The following is a 13,622-nucleotide window of genomic DNA, read 5'->3' on the forward strand; positions in this document are numbered from 1 at the left end:
GACCATCACTGCCTACCAAAGTATCCAAATATGGAATCCCATCATGTTCAACTCTGTAAGTGAACTTTAGGAAGTCAGTTGTGTTGTTTATATATTCTATGAATTTTACAATTTCATCCGCTGGTCCTTTCCACAATATAAACATTGATTGATTGATTAGATTTATATTGTACTATACATTCTACTATATGTATTTTTATTAGATTGGACTATATTTCTGCACCCATTTATTTCTGTAGTTATACAGCACTAGCATTTTTACATCTTAGACTATCACATTGGGCAATAGTTATAGCCGTCCATTGAGGTTGACAGTGTACATGTTTTAATCATTTATATTTATCCACATGTTGTTCTGGCAGGAATTATGAATTTATATTTACATGTTTTTATATTTTTATATTATATACTTTTTACATGATTACTTGTTGTTAACAATTCCTGTAATTGTATTTTTATATAGTTCATTATGTATAGATCAGCTATATTCCCATATGTAAATATTTATATTTATATTTATATTTATCCCTGGTACATCAAGTGTAGAGATTTGGTATCCACATGGATGTCAATTTGTTGTGGGCAGATGTGCTATCTTTCCACTAGTTTGTGCTAAATGTATATAGCTCTTTAAGAAGATCAAAAAGTTGGCGCCAAAAAGTTTTTAAATTACAAAATATGTGTGTGTTTAACTGGTTCTGAGGAAGTCTGCCTGTTGCAGATGAAAGCGCTAAACCAGTATTGTTTTGTGGAGCTCTCTGTGTGATTTTTACAAATAAATCTATTTTTTATCATCCTGTTCGAGCTGTGGTTCTGTTCGTGGGCAGGCACATCGGAATTTTGTTCTTCAGTCTTTGGTGTAAGAAGAGTTATTTGTAGAAACTGTCAGATAGTGTTAACAGATATTTTCTCCACAGGGCTCACAGGTAAAGAAATGTTTGTATTAGCTGTATGCAGGGTATACTAAACTGTGTACAAATGTTCCAGTGTCCAGCCTCATGCCTACAAATGACAGCAGGATAGCTATATACACCATGCACTCTTCCCGATACAGGTCTTTCAAGTGTCATGCTGTCACAGCTAGTGATCACTGTTGCCAATAACCTTGCACACAGATATAAATCCAGTGCAAGTATGCCATTAGCACACTCACACAACATCAGTGCAGGGTATACCTTGTTAGTCATATAAGTAACTCTGACATGTATGAGTCCCCTCTACTCATGTACCTAGAGTTGCCACAGCTTGCCCCATAGCATTCCAGGTTGACAGATTAACAGGTATATATGTGTGCTGCAGTGGATATAGGCCTCAGGTAGATGTAAAGTGAGGGTAGACCTGTAGAGTATTGAGCAGTACTGTTGTGAAAAATATAGCCTATACATATATCTGCATCAATAATAATTAGTCATATACTACAGGTATGTTGTTCTCAAAGCCTAATGTTGGGACTTGCATTCTATTATTGTTCATATATTTAAATGGTTGCATACTAACATACCTTGTTCAAATTCCATTGTTGGTGGCCTGTTGCTGTAACTATTTCTGGCATACTGTTACAATAATGGCTGTTATTCCATTTGTGATGTGTTCTGTTTGCCATGCAATTTTTCCAATTCTATTGTTCTGGGTTAATTGGAACACCCATGCATGCTGTTATAACTAATGTTGAAATGTATTGTTCATGACTAACCAATACACTTTAAAAAATCTCAACACCATAGCACATTTGGGTAGGCAGATCCTAGTGGATCCGCCTGTCCCAGCTCATCTGGTCATGGCACCGGGTCCCAGAATGTCTGGGAATTAACCTCAAACTGCTTCCTCCACTGATCCTGCACCATCCTCGGGTGGAATCGCTTCAGGGGATGGGGCCTGTCCCCACTCAGGTACAGGCACGGAGAGAACCCTGTCACCCAACACCAGTTCAGAAGTATGGTACGCAGGGGTCATCCAGAGGGACTTGCATGTCCGCCTGCACCAGATCAAGGGCAGACTGGTGCACCTCAGGGGTCAGGCTGGCACCACTGTCCAGCCTCCAGCACAGCCACCTTCTGGGCTATGAAGGGGCAATGGTGAATGTCCACGGGTAGGGTCCTCAGTCCCACTGTTTCCATATGTGGGCACCTGGCCATCTGATTCCCAACCACCCTCCCTGTCCAAGGTGTTTAACCCCCCCCATGTGTCATACACCACTCCTGTCTGCTGTCTTCTCTGTTTGCCAAAAGCAACCTCTCCTACCCAACTTACCTCCCCAAACTTACCTACAACCCTTCCCCAACATCCCACTCTCACCTTAAAAAAAGGGGGGGGGCATCTGTCCCCAAGAAAAAAATCACGTCCCATACATAGCTCTGCATTTCGCCCCCACACACACTGATGTTAATCAATTTACCCTTGAATTACTCAACAAATGTATGTCACCCACACCCCTCCTTGTGGGGTGTGCGGCTCTAAATTCTAAATTGTCCATATCATGCACAGCTGTTGCTGCACAAGAAATGGAGAGCTATGGTCCTTTCCTACACCTGTCCTCCACATCCCTAGCTGCCTTTCATAATGATTTTCCCCATGCTTGTCCCCATTACACCACTTTGCTATAACCCTTTTTTCTTTTCTTTTTTTGGAATTAGTGCGGGTTTAAGCTGGAGTAAGTGCTGCTAAGCTTAAGGGAACCTAAGCATCTCTTGGCATTGCTTAGAATCATGCAAAACCAAGCAAACCCACTTAAATCACTCTATCTTATTCAGTCACAATATCTCTGCTAAGTCTTGAACCCAGGACCCTGGGCACTAGAGTCAGAGCAATGTACCACTAAGCCAAATCAGCTGTGCAAATTAGTAATGCTTTTGTGAATATATCATGCATTACAGTCATGTAACATTAGGGAAAAAAGTGTAGAGGACAGCAAACCAATAACCAAATGAAGTACAATTCCTCTGGAAAATTATTACGGAAAAAAGACAAAACTGCCAAGTCTTGAACATAGGACCTTCTAAACCAGATTCACATCAACACACCACTACACCAAATCAGCTCTGGGAAATTACTGATGCATTTGTAAATATATCATGCACTACAGGGATGTAACTTTAGAGAAAAAAGACATCAATGACAAATTTTTAATCCCAAACCATTTGAACTACAGTCAGAGGAACATACCAGCAAGACAACTGACCTCTGAAATATAACAACTGTTTTTACAAACATATTCTGATTGCCAGTCACACACTACTCCTATATATACTGGCCCAAATCACAGTGTACTTGGACCTCTGATGCAGACACAGAACCAGTACACAGACAAATAAATAATATCACGTAGAGCTGACAACTCTACAGACTGTTGCTGAATATCCACAGTTGTGCCCCCTATTTATGGCAGGGTCATCATAAAACCTACTCTGTGTGCTCACATACTGGCAAGGCAGTGCAGATTGGGGTTACAAAAGCATGACAGACAGCTCAGTGTCACATGTCATACCCATCAGAACACACATGTTCATGTTAATCCTGTGTTACACACTGTATGCATGCACATATGTCTTACAAATGCACCTGCCATAATAATGACTTGGTAGCTCCATCTGTTACAGTTCTAGCATCTGTCACATCTAGACACTCACAGTCCTGGCCCACAGCACTGGTGTGTGGCATGACATCTACATGCATGTCAATACAACATAGGAATAACGAAGCCCTGCAATGTCCAGCAAAACTGGTTGCTCCTACTGTAGTCACTGCCACCCGCAGTAGCACATTAAAGGCCTGCAGGTTGGGACACATTTTACAATTATGAATATGTGTACTAAATGTTACCTACCACTCTCTGGATGGCACTATTATGTAACATATGCACCACAGGCACATGCCTCACTTGGACTGTTGTGGGTATCCTCAACCAGGCCATGCTGTGACGCAACAATTGACACTGCACCCTCACTGACAGCAACAGCTTGCTCTCCTCCAGTGTCTCCACAATCCCTAGTCTGACTCCTATCCAGAATGGAGCAGCTGTTGCCTGCTACACATGCAGCAGTATGTCCAGCTACCTGCTACAGACCTAACGTTGCTCCCAAACACATAGAGCAGGACATCCACACAACAGCCAAACATAAATGGGTTGGGGAGATGTTGAGGTTTTATGGGACATATATCAGTCTGCCCCTACAAACATACACAGCTGATAGACCAGCATCAACTGTAGCAGCATGCATATTCAGATTGAAAAGGATGTATGACACTCACATCTGCCTGTCTCCTTACTCACCCCAACATACATTTACACAGTAGACTGCTACAGAATCTGAAAGTCTGTTAACAATGGCCAGACATGCATACCTCTCAACTGTACAGATTTCCACAGAATATCCAGATTTTTGGCTCATATTTTTGGCCTGTTCCTCATACAATTTGTGGTTTTCTGGCAAATCACTGGGATGATATGAGGAACAGAGCCACTAAATAATGATATACATTTGAGTTTCAGACTTCAAATCCTTCAGAAAATGTATGTCAAAACAAATCCTGTTACTCTAGCAAATTTCTAGGTTTATAAGAGCAATATTTAAAATCTGTCCCTATTTTTGGGCCTTTGCCCCCCCCCCCCCCAATTTTGTCAGGCTTTGTCCATATTTCTTGTGCTAAGAGGTTGAGAGGTATGCAGACATAGCATGCAAAACTGTGGAACTAACACATCAATCCAAACAGTATACAGTATTTCCACCTACCCTCTGTGATGCTGTAGCTCCCACACCTCAATAATGTCCTCCTCACAGACCAGGAAAAGGGGCAAGCCCCACGTGAAGGCCTTAATTATAGCACTGTGTTGCCATGCCATTGGCTCATAGAAAGGCAACACAGCTGCTCTGGATGCAATTAGCAAGTGGGAGACACAGAGTGCTGCACAGGCCATCACCTGTTTATGAACATTACCTACAAAAGACAAGCTGCTGCCTATGATGAACAGGTCTGATACTTTCTTCATGAAGACAGACTGCAATTCTTTACAACACTATTTGTGGATTTATTCTGACAAAGGAATACAGCACTATACCGGGTATGTCATATAATTAAGCATGCAATGGAATGTAGATGGGAAATATGAATTTAAACAGTAGGTCTCAACAACACTTCCTGGACTAACGTGTTCCTGTTTAGTCTGCTGCCCAGCACCTACAACCATCCCTAATGGCTCTGTCTGCAGTGACATAGATCATAGCTCTTGTTCCTGAGTCACCCCAGTAATGCTCAGCTCATATATGACTACTACCAGATTGTCTGTTGTACAGTACTGACTGTGACACTGCCAGCCCAGCTAACTGGAATGTTGTAAATAACCATATGTCATTTGTGAATATTACTATGATACATATGCTTGTCTTACAAATGTAAGAGACCTATATATGTTATCTGGATATTAAACAACTGGTGCAGAAGTGTGTGTTGAACTGTATGTTATATACTAAGCTCATACCTCTCAACTGTCCAGAGTTGTGCAGACTGATCACTTTTGCCTCATATTTTTAGTCATTTTTTCATACATTTGTGTTTTGTATGCCAAATCACTGGCAAATCATTAAAGACTGAAGTCATAAAATGATAACACACATTTGAATGTCAGATGTCATATCCTTTAGAAAAGTCATACAAATGCAAAACCTGGTATTCTATCAACTGTCTAAGTGTGTAAGAACAATATTTATAAAGTGTCACTATTTTTGGGCCTTTGTCCCTCCTTTATTTGTGCCTTTGTCCAGATATCTTGCTCTAAGAGGTTGAGAGGTATAACTGAGCTTCAAGAGTGTAACCACAGTGTACCGTGCTGGCAAAGAACAGAAATACTAAATAAAATATTACCTGTGCAAATGTATGTATTAATAGTAGAAGCTGGAAGCCTTGAACATACAGACATAAGTTGCAAAACGTCAAGTAAATAAGCTGAATTTGTTTTACGAATGTGTTATCTCAGATTCAGTGCAGCAAACAGACATAAATATCTACAGCTAGAGGTTTTTGTATTGTCTTGAAGCATAAATAATTACTAGGTTGAAAATATAAAAGTGTTTAACTGTGTTATGACTTCCAGTTCTACACAAACATCAGACAGATATGTACTTCTGATGCAGAGAAGTTAAAATGTATGTTAGTTGCTGTTATCCTGGGAACTGAATGCAGGTGACAATAACTGATGTAATCTGAGCTAACCCAGCATTAATGTTGATTACTATTTCAGACCTGTCTCGGGAAAGACCTTTGCATGTGTCTTTGTAGCTGACAATATCCACTCATCCTCATTTGCCTTGCTAATAGTAAGGAACTAGGGAAATGATAAATCATTTACATATGGATGGAAATATAGTATGTCTGTCTGATGCTTGTGTGGTCTGCATTGCTCTGAGTATCACTCATCTCTGCATTTAATTTTGATTTGAAGCTCTTTATTTAAGGTTTGATCACTTCTGTTTTGCATCTTATTCTAGTATCACACTTGTTTTAAGTTTTCTGTTCTGTTGGAGTTTTAAGAGTTCTTGGCTAGGGTCAGTTAAAAAATAAGTTACCAAAGAATTCCTTTGCAAACTGTAAATAGCATCAGTTAATTAGTGGGAGGAGCTGAGAGACAGCATTGCTCTTTTATTTAGAAATATTTGTAGTTAGCTGTAGTGTTTGTGTGGTCTGCATTGCTCTGTGTATCAGTCATCTCTGCATTTAATGTTGATTTGAAGCTCTTTATTTCAGGTTTTGTCACTTCTATTTTGCATCTTATTCTGCTATTACATTTGTTTTGTTTTAAGTTTTCTGTTCTGTTGGTGTTTTAAGAGTTCTTGGCTAGGGTCAGTTAAAAAGTTACCAAAGAATTCCTTTGCAAACTGTGAATAGCATCAGTTAATTAGTGGGAGGAGCTGAGAGACAGCATTGCTGTTTTATTTAGAAATATCTGTAGTTAGCTGAAGTGTTTGTGTGGTCTGCATTGCTCTGAGTATCAGTCATCTCTGCATTTAATGTTGATTTGAAGCTCTTTATTTAAAGTTTGATTACTTCTATTTTGTATTTTATTCTAGTATTATATTTGTTTCATCTTAAGTTTTCTGTTCTGTTGGGGGTTTAAGAGTTCCCCCTCCAGCCTAACCAGTCCTTGTGTTCTTAAATTTAGTGGCTTTTCAGTTCCCCGCCCCTGCTATAAATCTAATTTTGGACACTCCTCCCAGTCCCATCTCATCAGCTTATTCTACTAAGTAGAGAGAGAGATCATTTGGAAGGCACACCCCCCATTAGTTTTTCAACCTTAGATTATCATGTTTCATCCCTTCCCACTTAACCTAAAAAATGTACTGTATTTGTGTTTTTTCCTACTTTATTACTTTATTTTGCTTTTGCTGCCTGTTCTTAAAAGTACTCAATCACACTCTTCTGCATTTATTACTGCTTGTTAGTAGCCTGATTAAATTGTAACTGTTATTCTAAGCCATTTTGTTTAGGCACTTGGGCTTCAGGCCAGTTGTTTTACATTAAGAAGGTTTGTGGTCTGCACTCTTGTGGCAGGAGAGGTAGCGTACATCTTTCTAAGATGAGAGTTGCTGGTTGAAGGCTTAGTGTCTGCTATTCTAAAGGTGCTTTAGTTCTGGTTTAAGCCCTTGGGCTTCAGGCCAGTTATTTTGCATTAAGAAGGTTTGTGGTCTGCACGCTTTGTGGGAGGAGAGGGTAGATTGTGCCCTTCTGAGCTGGGAATTGATGGTTAAAGGCTTATTGTGCCTGCTTATTTGAACTGTTTCTTTATTTGCTGTAACATAGACTAGATTCAGACCTGCTGAATCTAGCTTTGTTTGTATAAATTGAGCACTAATCCAGGCCATCTTTTTTGGAAAGGGTTCCCCTGCACCATAGTGGCAGTAGTATGCAGTAAGAACTTGTCTGGTTGAAGACTGCTGAAATAGGGCTCAGTTTTGAGCTTTTTTATTGGTTAATTGGTTAATTTGTTTAAATCAGTTTGTTTGTTTGTTACTGTTATATTTAAGCGTGTATCTATTTTTCTGTGTTAAATTGACCTAAACAGAGTTTAAATATCTTTAGCATAGTCTTGTTACAGGTTTTGTTGTATTCAGATTTGTTTGGGTGATTGCTGTATTTCCTGCTATGCTATCTTGTGTTGGCCAGGGCCTGCCTGCACTTACTGGGAGTAAGTGAACTGGTTGGAACTGGTCTGTCATAGGGTGTTGAGCTAAGGGTTTATTAGTCAGTCCCAGTGTTTCTATTTTACCTTAATTTTTGTGGTATTTAAACCCAGCATTTGCATGAGTTTGTGCTTGTTTTCCCATTGCACACCACCACTGTGCTGTTTTAACCCTTTGTGAGGTATCTCAGTTGCATTTTTCCCTTAGCAGCACTCCTGTGTGAGTGAGGACCTTGCTTGCAGCTACTGTATTGATTTTATCCAGCCATATTCACATCTATAGGTTATCTCCTCAGATGGTACCCACTCTACTATCCTTGACCTCTCTTCCACAGATTCCGATAACCATGGACATACAATTTCCTGGTTTTTTCCTGCTAGTCTGGTTGATATGGGCATCCTTAGACAGTGTAGCAACTGACTTATGTACACAGACAACCCTCTACTAGTACCACTTAGGAACACAATATATGAGAGATGAAATCACATTAAGAACCTAGAATTCTGGCTGTCTCAGTCACAAGCCAGTACATGATTGATAGACCATGATGCTTTGCCAGAGATGGCCTTCTTCTGTCTGCCCTAGGCTTTAGGCTTCTGGCAAAGGCTCTTGCCTCCCCCATAGTGCCTTTTTAGGCAAAGACATGAGCACAAAATTACCAACATAAAAAAATTCTTATAAATGAAATTTAAAGATCATGCTGCTAAATGCTAGGAGTTTTAGCATGAAACTTCACTCATTACAAGTATTCCTTGCCTTGGAGGATGCTGACATTTGTGCAGTTACTGAAACCTGGTTCAAAGCTGTGGAGAGCACCCCAACCTTACCAGGTTACTCATCCTACCATACTTTCAGACCCCAAATGGAGGGCTGCAAAGCCAAAGGAGGTGGAGTTTCAATATTTATCAAAGACATACACACTTCCAGGCTGGTCAAATGGTATGACATGCAGGAGACACTCCAAGTGCAGTTAACTTTTGACAAAACACCTATTGAAGTCATAGCAAGCTACAGACCCCCAACCTCAGGACATCCACTCCACCTATCTGGACTTACTTGAATTCATCAAGATTCAACCCTCTACCCTGATCCTGGGTGACATTAACCACCTAACCATAGAGTGCAAGACCTATTCTAGCCTAAACATGAATGCCCAGAGATTCCTCGACTTTGTTTAATGGCAATGCATTGGATCAGCTTGTCAACACCCCTACGAGAGTTGAAAATATCCTGTACCTGGTCCTAAACAACATGAGTAGCCACTGTAGCACTCCTACAGTGTCATCATCCTTGGTAAGATTCAACCATAAAGTGATCACTTTTGAAGTCACCATCTCCCCTGACACCCCCCTCCCTTGTCAGGCTCAAATGAAAAAACTTTTCCAAAGCTGACTACAATCTCATCAGAGCAGGTATAAGCAGATTCACAGCTACCATCCCTTCAGTGGAACTAGCACTAATGTCCAAGGCTACACCAAAAAACTATATGAGCACCTACATAGCTGTATGGACTCAGCAATACCTGACAGGAGCAAATCATCTTCCTTAAGGAAGAGTAAACTTTTCTGGTGGACAGCACCAATAAATAAACTCTATAATAGAAGGAAAGAATTGCTGTCCAGAAAGGAGCAGGTACCAAGTTGGAAGCAACCTCTCCTTTGTCTGAACAAGCAAATACGGTTACTGGTGAAATCCTCTAAGGCTAATTTCGAGTCCAAATTGGCTACATCCACCAAAGACATTCAGAAAGCCTTCTTCACATATGTCCACAATCTCAAAAGCAGCACCCAAATCTGCTCTGAACCGGTGGTCAATAACAACACATACACAATATCCATAGATATAGCCAACTTGCTGGCAGACAGGTTCAGTGAAAACTTCATCCCCTGTCCCCCCATCAGTAAACCAGGACATCCCCAGCACTCCCCCCTTCCCCTCATCACCATGGAGCAGGTCATTAATGCCCTCTCAAAGGCAAAAAATAAAGTCTCCATGGGACGTGATAACATCCCTGGCTGTATCCTACATGAACTCAGTCATGAGCTTTCAGCTCCATTAGACACCCTATTCAACCAAAGCCTGAGCACCAGCTTCATCCCAGCTGAATGGAGGATAGCCACTGTCACCCCTCTACTCATAAGTGGAGCAGCCATTGACCCAGGCAATTATAGGCCCATCAGCCTAACTAGTTTGATCTGCAAGGCCATAGAACGCATTATTATGGACCTCCTAAACAAGGACATTGGCAACCTCCAAACACTTGACCCCACGCAGTTTGGTTTTGTCAAAGGGAGATCATGTGGGTTAAACTTGGTTGACTTCTTCAAAACAGTCACCAAAGTCATGTATGAGGGGAAGACGGTGCAGACTGCCTACCTTGACCTAGTCAAAGCCTTTGACACTTTTCCCCACCTGGCCATAATACATAAACCCTCCCAGCTAGGCATCAACCTGTATATTACCAGACAAGTAGCTAACTGGATTACATTCAGTCAAAGTAGGGGAAGCCACCATTAGTAGTAGACCTATAATGAGCGGTGTACCCCTAGGATCAATCTTGGGACCTCTACTGTTCGGGATATACGCTTCTGAGGTGCAAGCCAAAACCAGTGGCCTGTGGCTGACCAAGTTTACAGTTGACTGCAAGTTGGATGCTGTCTTAAATCCCCCTAGTGATGTGAACATCCTCCAAGAGGGCCTTACCCAAACTGACTGGTGCCAGAAGCATGGCCTCAAACTGAATGCCAAGAAATGCATCATTATCCACTTTGGGGAAAATGTCACCCCACTAATTATGACATTAATAACGTACTAAGCATGCAATCAGTCGTGAAGGACTTGAGCGCCCAGGTTGATAGCAACCTGACTTTTGACCACCATGTTGCCTCAGGCTTTCTACATGGCCCACCTCATAAATAAGGGTATTTCATCCGGGAACAAGGAGGTCATAACATCCCTGTACTCCTCCCTTATAAGAGCCATTATTGAGTGCAATGCCCCCTTCAGCATGTACCTTGCCAAGCACATACAGCAGTTGGAGAGAGCACAGAGGTTCCTGACCAGGAAAATCCAAGGTCTCAAACACCTATCCTATACAAAAAGGCTAAAAGCCATGTCCCTCTACTCAGTCTCATACAGAGTGCTCAGAGGTGACCTGTGTCTGACATACAAAGCCATTTCTGACCCAACCTTGATGGATTTGCTGCATATCTGTAAGACAATCTCCACTCGCACAACCCACATGCAAGGCCTGGGAAACAAAAAATACACTCCTGGGATCCCACCTGTAGCCCTTCTGGACAGGGGAAACAGGTGCTGACTTTGAAGGAGCATGGGTAAACTTTTTTGCTAGCCTTATAAGGGCCTTCAGGCCAATACCATAGTATCATCCTATGAACCTATGAACCTATTACTTTAGATGTTTGCTGTATTTATTTCAGACTGTACTGCAATGTTGTATTAAATTATTCCCTGTGAGTCTAAACTCTGTAGTTACTGTATTGATTGAGTATTGTCTTGTTTCTTTATTAGTTATTATTAAGTATAGTTAAACCTTGTAACTGTGTGTGGTCTGTTTAGAACTAAGTAAACTCTTAGAGTACTTGCATATGCATTTGGTGACACTGTATAGCCCACTCCAATAGCCTTGGTCTTGGTCATACCATTTGGCTAATACGTACATCACACAGTAGGATTCATTACCCCTTGGTAAGGGGCTTATAGTAGCTGATAAAGTGCTGGATTGCAGCAGTCAGAACTACTTTTAAGTCTGGGCAGAAGAGGTCATAACTAGTAAACCTGTGCCAGCCTTTCCCAGGAGTTTGTGTGTGTGATTCATAAATCAAATCTCAAAGTGTGTGTGTCAGCGACTTGGGCAGGGACATGAAGCACTGTTCAGGCAGAGAGGTTGATGGATGTTTTGGCTTGACCGCTCTGCTGAGATATTAACTGTATAGCTGTGGCAGTGGGGAGTCTTAATGGGGATCTGGAGAGAGAGAGAAAAAAACCCACCCCAGACTGACTGTGATCTCTGTGTGCTCTTAAGGGAAATTGTACTTTACTGTGTATGTACTTGTCATCCTCCCAATGTGCACGTCCCTCACTGGTGTTAGTGGTGAGGATTACTGGACCAGTGCAGGGGTGTCATGTATTAATTGGTGGCAGTGGTGGGATATCCACATCAAATATTAATTGGTTGATAGTAGTGAGTTAGCCACATCACATATTAATTGGCTTGTAGTGTTGTGGATATTGAATTCCTGTCACCTGTGTACAGTGATCACTGAAGGTGTTTTTGTACTCTAAATTAGCCATGCAGTGAACATTCAAAGTTCATATCACAATTGTTTTATTTTTTTTTGTTTGCTATGGCAAACTGACAAGGAGCCAGCTGCTGAGATGCGCCAGGCTAAAGGACTGGTGCATGAAAACCTGACTAAAGCAGACATGATTGCAGCTTTAGTCACAGCTGCATCAGAGAATAGCAACCAGGAGGATGATCAGTAGGGTGTGGGGATGTACACCTCTCAGAAAATGGACAGCTCAACCTATCCACAGAGGACTTAAAAATACATCTGCAGTTAAAGAGACGAGCTAGAGGCCAAGCATTTTGAAATAGAGGCAGCAGAGAGACTGAGGTGTCTAGAGACTGACAAAAATGAGAAACTGCTATGCCTGGAAGCTGAGGAGAAGGAGAGGCAGAGGCAACATGAAAAGGAGATGCCGACTCTTCACCAGAGTCATGGAGGTAATGAGAAAGGGAGTAACTGAACCCCAGAAGCAACAAAGGTCAGTAAATTTCTTCCACAATTTACAGAGGGGAATAATTTTGATAGTTTCATTCTTATGTTTGAGAGGGTACGTAAACAGTGTGATGTTGACCAAGGGCTCTGGGTACAGTTCCCGACCCCCTTACTCCATGGTAAAGCTGTAACTGTTCTGTCCAAACTGTCTGATAATGACTTTTTAAATTGTAAAGAATTGTTTGGTAGAATTTTTTAAGTTAACACCAGAAGCTTATAAGAAGCATAGATACAAGGCAGATGAAAGTGTGTGTGAATATGTTGTTGGACTAAGCACTTATTTTCATAGGTGGGTGAGTTGATGTCAGGTCACCACTTTTGAAGGGCTGGCAGACCTTGTGGTGAGGGAACAAGCCCTTAGGACCTTGCCTGAGGACATAAGGATCTGGTTAGCTGATAGACAATGCCTTACTGTAGATGAGTTGGGGAAGAAGGGAGACATATGCCTAGCAAGCAGGGCATTCCTGCACAGGAAAGGGAAACCCAGTGCTGCTCATGGGTCAAAGGGAACCCATAGTGGGCAGCCCAGACTGCCCCAACAGAATCTGTCAGTAGCAGGGGAAGCCAGTAGTCCAGGTACATGTCCAAGACCTAAGGTTAAATGTTTTAAATGCAACCAGTGGGGCCATGTAACATATAGATGTCCATG

The sequence above is a fragment of the Protopterus annectens genome, chromosome 2.part2, assembly GCF_019279795.1.
Source record: "Protopterus annectens isolate FY-2018-M chromosome 2.part2, PAN1.0, whole genome shotgun sequence".
NCBI classification, from domain to species: domain Eukaryota; kingdom Metazoa; phylum Chordata; order Ceratodontiformes; family Protopteridae; genus Protopterus; species Protopterus annectens.